The sequence below is a fragment of the Nicotiana tabacum genome, chromosome 18 (assembly GCF_000715075.1).
Source record: "Nicotiana tabacum cultivar K326 chromosome 18, ASM71507v2, whole genome shotgun sequence".
NCBI classification, from domain to species: Eukaryota; Viridiplantae; Streptophyta; class Magnoliopsida; order Solanales; family Solanaceae; genus Nicotiana; species Nicotiana tabacum.
The window spans coordinates 22,706,164-22,715,554 of record NC_134097.1 but is presented as its reverse complement, the minus strand read 5'-3'; positions in this window follow the sequence as shown (position 1 = coordinate 22,715,554).

Sequence of the window (9,391 nt, the reverse complement as noted above, 5' to 3'; positions counted from 1 at the left end):
TATGTCTCTATTCTCCAGGCGGACTCCTGATTGCTAAAATTCAAAATACGTGTCTCTGTTCTTTAGGCGGACTCCTGACTTCAAAAATAGACAAAGAAATTGATTGATGACTTAAAATTCGAATTGTATCACCTCTGTTCTTCAGGCGGGCTCCTGATTGCTTAAAATTTGAATGGTATGTCTCTGTTCTCCAGGCGGACTCCTGATTTCTGAATTTGGAATTGAATGTTTCTATTCTCCAGGCGGACCCCTGATTGCTAAAATTTGAAATGCATGTCTCTGTTCTCCAGGCGGACTCCTGACTTCAAAAATAGACAAAGAAATTGATTGATGACTTAAAATTCGAATTGTATCACCTCTGTTCTTCAGGCGGGCTCCTGATTGCTTAAAATTTGAACGGTATGTCTCTGTTCTCCAGGCGGACTCCTGATTTCTGAATTTGGAATTGAATATCTCTATTATCCAGGCGGACCCCTGATTGATAAAATTTGAAATGCATGTCTCTGTTCTCCAGGCGGACTCCTGACTTCAAAGATAGACAAAGAAATTGATTGATGACTTAAAATTCGAATTGTATCACCTCTGTTCTTCAGGCGAGCTCCTGATTGCTTAAAATTTGAACGGTATGTCTCTGTTCTCCATGCGGACTCCTGATTTCTGAATTTGGAATTGAATGTCTCTATTCTCCAGGCGGACCCCTGATTGCTAAAATTTGAAATGCATGTCTCTGTTCTCCAGGCGGACTCCTGACATAAAAAATAGACAAAGAAATTGATTGATGACTTAAATTTCGAATTGTATCACCTCTGTTCTTCAGGCGGGCTCCTGATTGCTTAAAATTTGAACGGTATGTCTCTGCTCTCCAGGCGGACTCCTGATTTCAACAAAATAATCGACCGGCGAAAATTTTCTGCCCCAGTTTGGAAGCTGGGTGTATGGGTGAGTGTTGAACTGCATCATATTATCACATATTACTAAGAATTGAAAGCTAAATCCAATTATCCAAGAAGATCCTGACAACTCCAAACAATTATGAACCTAAGGAGTTACTTCTCACTATACCATGTTATCTTAACCGGGTATTTGAATTACGTTCTATTATCCAGGAAGGTCCTGACAACTTGCATTTATCCTAAACATGCAAACTTTGCAACCAAATTGTATTCCCCTATGCTATTCATGATTATCTTGTATTTAATCAAACCGCACTTTGCGGTCAAACCTGATTACTGCTTGTTTTTCCCTCCTGGAGAATTCCTCCTCAACAGCTAACTTTTCCGCCCCTATTTCAATCAAAGAAAATTTCGTCAGTTTAAAACGGTGGTTAGTTGATGGCATTCTTGCTGAAAAATCCTTCCACTGCCTTGCTTTGTGTTGACTGACTTCCACGCACTAACCCTTAACCGCTTGACTTTCTGACCAACTTTTAAATTTCCCAACCTCTGGCGACCTAAATGTTTTACACCCATGCTGTTATTTCACTTTTCTGACCCTTTTATTTGAACCTTTGCCTTTCCCACGACATTCCCCAATCATTTCACCGATGAAACTTCCGTTAATTCCATGTATTCCACTAGACATCAGATTGTTTTTGACATGCTCTGACCACGTTGTGCTTTACAATTCCGGAAGCTGGTAGTGAGCTTTGAAGTTCTTTCTGCTTGCATTGAACAAAACTGGCACTGAAACATCTCAGCTAGATAAAACCCGCAAAAGAAAATGAAATGCAATGATTTTTTGAGTTAAGGATAAGAAGAATCCATAACCAGATGACTGTTTATAAATAGAAGGCAAAGAAACTTATCTGAGCGAGACAGCTGGTGCCAATGGTCACGACATGAATTTTGGATTAATCGGCCCAATCTGTCCAACTAACCAGCTTTCAATTGCCATACTTTGCTGCCCAGAACTTCCATCAATTGTTTGAATTACCCAAACCTTAACCTTGTTTTCCTGCGGTACCTCGAAACAGTTTTCCACCCACAGACCTTTTGCCAATTAACCATCTTTCAACTCACTTTCGCCTCAAGGTGCCCGCGAGAGTTTTCACCAATAAGACTCTCTCATTTATTTTCTCTCAGCTCCCGTCGCCTTACGGTGCCCGTGAGGGTTTTCACCCATAAGACTGTCTCATTTATTTTTCTCTCAGCTCCCGTCGCCTTACGGTGCCCGTGAGGGTTTTCACCAATAAGACTCTCTCCTTTTTACTTTTGTTCTTTCTTGCTTGAACCAAAGTGTTGCCACTGCTACGAATTACCGCTACCTGCTCGACCTGGTATTTCTTAGAAATTGATTAGAAGGTCTTTCTTTGGACCGTAATGTAGGCTTTTGGATTGGGTTAGAAAGAAAGGTATAAAAGGCTCAAAACAATTCAAATGAGTTTAAATTACAACTTTCGGAATCCAATTTTTCACAACAATCACAACTTCTGCCCCCATTTCCTGCTTGGGGATTTTTGGATTTTATTTTGTTATGACTGAACCTCGGAATAAGGTTGCCTACGTACCCTTTCGAGATCAAGTCAAACGTAGTTCGCTTCATAGAAATTATTTTGTTGTTGTAATTTTCTTTTCTCTCTTTCTTCTTCTTTCTCTCTTTTTCTTCTTTTTTTTTCCTTCTCTCTTCTGTTATTATTTTTTTTCCTTTTTTCTTTTTCTCTCTTTTCTTTTGCTTTTTTCTTTTCTTTCTCTTCGTTCTCTTTCCTCTCTCCTTTCATTTTTCTTTTCTTTTTCTTCTTTTCTTTTCTTTTCTTTTTCCTTTTCTCTTTTTTTTTATATGTCCGGCACCTGCGTTTCTTGATTGTGCCGTTGATTCCGAAAGAGGGATATGAAAGAAAATAATTAAGGCTCAAAGGGGATGGCAAGGGATAAAAGTGTTTGGATAGTAGGATAAAACGCCTTCGTCATTTCAATCTTTAAGATATGCCAAATACCAACAGATACATTCAGAAATAAAGAAATCATACATAATATCTCTTGACTGCATCGGAATTGATGGTCATTTCTATACATTTCCCTTCTACATCTGTCAAGTATAATGCCCCGTTAGACAACACTCTGGTTACTACAAATGGTCCCTGCCAGTTTGGGGCAAATTTTCCTTTTGCTTCAGTCCAATGAGGCAAAATCCGCCTTAATACTAACTGTCCGACTTCGAATTTCCTTGGACGCACTTTCTTGTTATATGCTCTTGCCATTCTTCGTTGGTACAGTTGACCATGACACACTGATGCCAATCTTTTCTCATCAATCAAACTCAACTGCTCAAGGCGGCTTTTTACCCATTCATCGTCATCGATCTCAGCCTCCGCAACGATTCGTAGAGACGGGACTTCCACATCTGCAAGTATTACTGCCTCGGTGCCATACACCAGTGAATAAGGAGTCGCCCCCACCGAGGTACGAACGGTGATGCGGTATCCTAACAGTGCAAAAAGTAATTTCTCATGCCACTGTCTAGATCCTTCAACCATCTTCCGGAGTATTTTCTTTATATTCTTATTGGCTGCTTCAACCGCACCATTTGCCTTGGGACGGTATGGAGTAGAATGCCTATGGGTAATCTTAAACTGCTCACATGTCTCTTTCATCAAATGGCTATTAAGATTAGCTCCATTATCCGTGATGATTACCTTCGGAATCCCTAACCGACAGATGATATTTGAGTGCACGAAGTTGACCACAGCTTTCTTAGTCACAGACTTGAACATCTTAGCTTCCATCCATTTGGTAAAATAGTCTATAGCTACCAGAATAAACATGTGCCCATTTGACGTTGCTGGATCAATTGGCCCAATAACATCCATGCCCCATGCAACAAAAGGCCATGGCGTGGACATCGTATGTAGTTTTGATGGTGGAGAATGAATCAAATCTCCATGCATTTGGCACTGATGACATTTACGCACAAAACTGATACAATCCCGCTCCATAGTGAGCCAATAATAACCTGCTCGGAGAATCTTCTTTGCTAGAACGTACCCACTCATATACGGTCCACAAACTCCGGAATGTACCTCAGTCATGATAGATGTGGCCTGTCTTGCATCCATGCATCTCAACAACCCGCGGTCTGGAGTTCTTTTGTACAACACTCCTCCACTAAAGAAAAACCCGATTTCCAATCGCCGAATCGTTCTTTTCTGATCACCGGTGGCCTGTATCGGGTATACTCCCGTCCTGATGTACTCTTTGATATCATGGAACCACGGCTCGCCGTCGATTTCCTCTTCTATCCTGTTACAGTAAGCATGCTGATCACGGACCTGAATCTGCAACGGATCAACATAAGCCTTGTCTGGATGATGCAACATCGGTGCCAAAGTAGCCAAAGCGTCGGCAACCTCATTGTGAATCCTTGGAATGTGCCTGAACTCTATAGCCTGAAATCGCTGACAAAGCTCATGCAGACATTGCTGGTACGGTATAAGTTTTAAATCCCGTGTTTCCCATTCTCCTTGAATTTGGTGTACTAGCAGGTCCGAGTCACCCATGACCAAGACTTCCCGTACACCAATATCTACAGCTAATCTCAATCCCAATATACACGCCTCATATTCTGTCATGTTGTTTGTACAGTAGAAACGAAGCCAAGCTGTAACAGGGTAATGCTGACCTGTTTCAGTAATAAGTACTGCTCCTATTCCCACGCCTTTCATATTTGCAGCCCCATCAAAGAAAAGTTTCCATCCCAGCTTCTCGGCTTGTTCCAATTCATCAATGTGCATCACCTCTTCATCAGGGAAATAAGTTTTTAAAGGTTCATAATCTTCATTGACGGGGTTCTCAGCCAAATGATCGGCTAATGCCTGTGCTTTCATCGCAGTCCATGTCACATAGATAATGTCGAACTCTGTAAGCAGGATTTGCCACTTTGCAAGCCTCCCGATAGGCATGGGCTTCTAAAAAATATAATTCAACGGGTCCAAGCGAGATATGAGGTAAGTAGTGTAGGATGACAAATAATGTTTCAATTTCTGTGCCACCCAAGTTAGGGCGCAACATGTCCTCTCCAGATGAGTATACTTAACCTCGTAAGACGTGAACTTCTTGGTGAGATAGTAGATAGCCTGCTCCTTTTTACCCGTAACATTGTGCTGCCCCAGTACACAGCCGAATGAATTATCCAAAACTGTCAGATATAGAATCAAAGGCCTCCCTGGTTCTGGCGGGACCAACACGGGTGGGTTCGACAAATACCCCTTTATCTTATCAAAAGCCTCCTGACATTCATCAGTCCATTTAACCGCAGCGTCTTTCTTCAACAATTTGAAAATCGGCTCACAAGTTGTCGTGAGCTGAGCGATGAACCTGCTGATATAGTTCAATCTTCCCAACAAACTCATCACCTCGGTTTTGTTTCTTGGAGGTGGCAATTCCTGAATAGCTTTGATCTTCGACGGGTCTAATTCAATACCTTGTCGGTTGATTATAAACCCAAACAACTTCCCAGATGGCACCCCGAAAATGCACTTTGCAAGATTGAGCTTAAGATTGTACCTGCGAAGCCTTTGAAAGAACTTTCTCAAATCTCTGACATGGTCGGATTGCTGTCTAGATTTCACGATCACATCATCCACATACACCTCGATTTCTTTGTGTATCATATCATGGAATATGGTTGTCATGGCCCTCATATAAGTTGCCCCAGCGTTTTTCAAACCAAACGGCATGACCCGATAACAATACATTCCCCATGGCGTGATGAATGCCGTCTTTTCTGCATCTTCCTCGTCCATTAGAATCTGATGATAACCCGCATAACAATCTACAAAAGAACCAATATCATGTTTGGCACAATTGTCAATTAGTATATGGATGTTGGGCAGTGGGAAATTGTCTTTTGGACTTGCCTTGTTAAGGTCCCGATAATCGACACATACCCTGGTCTTGCCGTCTTTCTTCGGCACAGGCACAACATTAGCTAACCAAGAGGGATACCGTGTAACCTGAATGACCTTCGCGTCAAATTGCTTGGTAATTTCCTCTTTGATCTTCACACTTATGTCCGTTTTGAACTTTCTCAACTTCTGCTTGACAGGAGAGACTGCCGGATCAGTAGGCAACTTGTGGACCACCAAATCGGTGCTTAGACCTGGCATATCATCATATGACCATGCAAAAACATCTTTGTACTCATGCAATACTCTAATTATCTCTTCCTTGAGTTGTGGCTCCAGATGAACACTTACTTTAGTTTCCCGCACATTGTCTTGATCCCCTAGATTAACTGCTTCTGTGTCATTTAGGTTAGGTTTGGGTTTTTCTTCAAAGTGGCTTAATTCCTTACTAATTTCCTCATAAGCTTTATCGTTGTTACAATCCACCCCATCATCACACTTGATTTCTTGTATTATTATTTCTGAGCTAGATTGGCTTTTAAAACTGGGCCAAAGATTCCCCATGCATGTCATATCATTGATATCAGCATAAAAAGAATTGTAAAAAAAGGAAAAAATGGAAACAAAATTAGGAACGAAGAAAATTGCATTTCATTGAATGTAAAGATAACAAGGTTTTAACTCATCCAAACGGACGGAACATAGCAACGGGATTACAAACCCTGGAATAACCCAGTGGACAAAAGGAAAACAAAACCCACTACCACGACTCCCTCCGAATTGGAAGAGGAGTAGCTTCCCAATTGTTGATGTTAGCATGTGGTCTGATGTACTGTATGTCTGCTCCGCTTGACCCTTCCTCGGCCTGAACCATGTTCACTTCAGCAAATAATCTCTCAAACACCTTATCCAAATTCTCTTCTGCCCCAATAAGTGGACCCGACACCTTGGCCAATGACTGCTTCTTGCTACCCGGCCTGACGAAGGACCTGGACAAGCGTGGAATCGGTTTGGGGAGAACCCAAGCTTTCTTCTTCAATTTACGAGCCCTTCTAACATCTGTCGTTATTGGTTTGAACCCCAATTCGAACGTGTCTAGATTTTTTGGCAGAGAAACAGGTTGAATAATGCCCTGAAGTTCCCCCCCCCCCCCCACCGTCGAACCCTCGAACACAAATGCTATTTTTGCGGATTCTGTCATCGTCAATCTTCAACTTGTTCAATGTGGACAACGTACAAATATTAGCACTTTACCCGAGTAACCATTGAACCTTCACACTTGACCGTAAAGTAGAGAGCTTTATTGTGTTCTGTGCCTTCTACAGGCAATTCATCATCAGAAAATGCTACCCTGTTTACCTCAAAGATCTTGTTGGCAATTGTCTCTAGATGGTTCACTGAAATTTTATCGGGCACATGAGCTTCATTCAATATCTTCATCAAAGCTCGGCAATGCTCGTCAGAATGGATCAATAATGACAACAACGAGATTTGGGCCGGTGTTTTTCTCAATTGTTCAACAATGAAATAATCTTGCATTTTCATCTTTTTCAAAAACTCTTCTGCCTCTTCTTCCATCACAGCTTTTTTGACTAGCACTGGATTGTCTTTAGCACCCTTAGCCTTTCTCAACTCTTCGGGAGCAAAACAACGTCCCGACCGAGTTAGTCCTTGTGCTTCACAACTCTCTTCCTCAATTTCCTTTCCTTTGTACGTCACCACTACCTTGTCATATTTCCATGGTACGACTTTGCTATCAACCATGGGTAATTGGACTACCGTTTTTATGACAACTGGTTCTATGTAGGCCCCTTTCACAACAACCATGGGTGCAGATGATGACCCTGGTACCACTAACTTGACTGGCTCTGGCTTTTTTGCAGAAACAAATAGTCCTTTTCCCATTACCAACACTGGCTTATCTTTTATTGCTTTTAGCTGAACCACTGGCCTTGTGCTCACTGTCTTTTCTTTGACCTTGGCTTTCGTAGAACGGATCACCATAACCGCCTGTGAGGGTCTTTTAGGCTCTGTCCCCTTATGTATCAGTTCGATCATATTGGCTTCATAGTGCGCTGGTAACGGATTTTGATTGATGTTTGGGGCCTCTGGAGCCTGTACTTCAATAAGACGATTATCAATGAGTTTTTGTATCGCGTTTTTCAACTTTCAACATTTTTCAGTATCGTGCCCCGGCATCCCTGAGCAATACTCGCAGCTAACAGAATGGTCCAGGTTTCTGGGAAGGGGGTTTGGTGCTTTTGACTCAATTGGGGTCAACATTCCCAACTGTTTCAATCTATGGAAGAGAGCGGTGTAAGATTCTCCCAGCGGAGTAAATGTTTTTCTGTTTGGGGCCTTTTCACTTCTAAAAGCTTGGTTTGGGCGGAAGCTGGTTCCTGGTCCGTTTACCCTGGGAGGTGGATAGGTGTTTTGTGGGGGTGGATGTGTGTTTTGAGGATTCGGTGCACGCCATTGCGAGTGCACCGGAGGCTGAGTGTAGGTTTGGGCGTGGTGGATAGAAAGGTGTGGTTTTGGGGGTGGATAATAGTGTTGCGGTGGGCCATATGGGGTATATTGGTAGTTTGGGTGGTGGGGTCTGGGTAGGTTGTAGTAGAGTGGAGGGTTATTGGGCCTGGACCAAGCACTAGCTTTAACCGTAACAACTTCTTCCTTCTTCTTCTTTCCAAGCACACCACCAGTACCGCTTTGGATAGCCTGGGTAGGTGCTTTCAATGCCGAGTAGCTCAAGATCTTGTTAGATTTCAATCCCTCTTCAATCATGGCTCCCATCTTTACCACTTCATTAAACAACTTTCCGACAGATGTCACTAGATGACCAAAATAGGTAGGCTCCAATGTTTGCAAGAAGTAGTCTACCATCTCACTCTCCCTCATTGGAGGATCAACCCTTGCTGCTTGTTCCCTCCAGCGGAAACCAAACTCTCTAAAGCTTTCCCCAGGCTTCTTTTCCAGCTTCAACAATGACAGACGGTTGGAAACTATCTCAAGGTTATACTGAAAATGGCCAATGAATGCCTGTGCCAAATCATCCCATGTATACCATCGGCCGGGGTCCTGTCTTGTGTACCATTCTAGTGCGGATCCGCTCAGGATTTGACCAAAATATGCTATCAACAATACATCCTTCATCTCAGCACCTCTCATTTTGCTACAAAAGCCACACAGATAGGCTACTGGGTCACTGTGCCCCTCATACAAGTCAAACTTCGGCATTTTAAACCCCGCAGGCAACTGAACATCAGGGAAAGGGCACAAATCTTTGTATGCGACGCTGACTTGGTTACCTAAACCATGCATGTTCCTGAAGGATTGCTCCAGGATTTTGACTTTACTAATCACTTCCTCCTGTTCTGTATTCTTAATCGATTTCTCAACCTCTCCCGGGATTTCAAAATGGGGAGAATAGGTATATGGCTCAGGCGCTTTGAAAGTAGGTTCGGGAGGGTAATATTGGGTGTCATGAGCTTGGAATAGCGGTTCACAGGACGATCTATGTAATGGGGCTGGGGGAGGTTCCACAAAGACTGG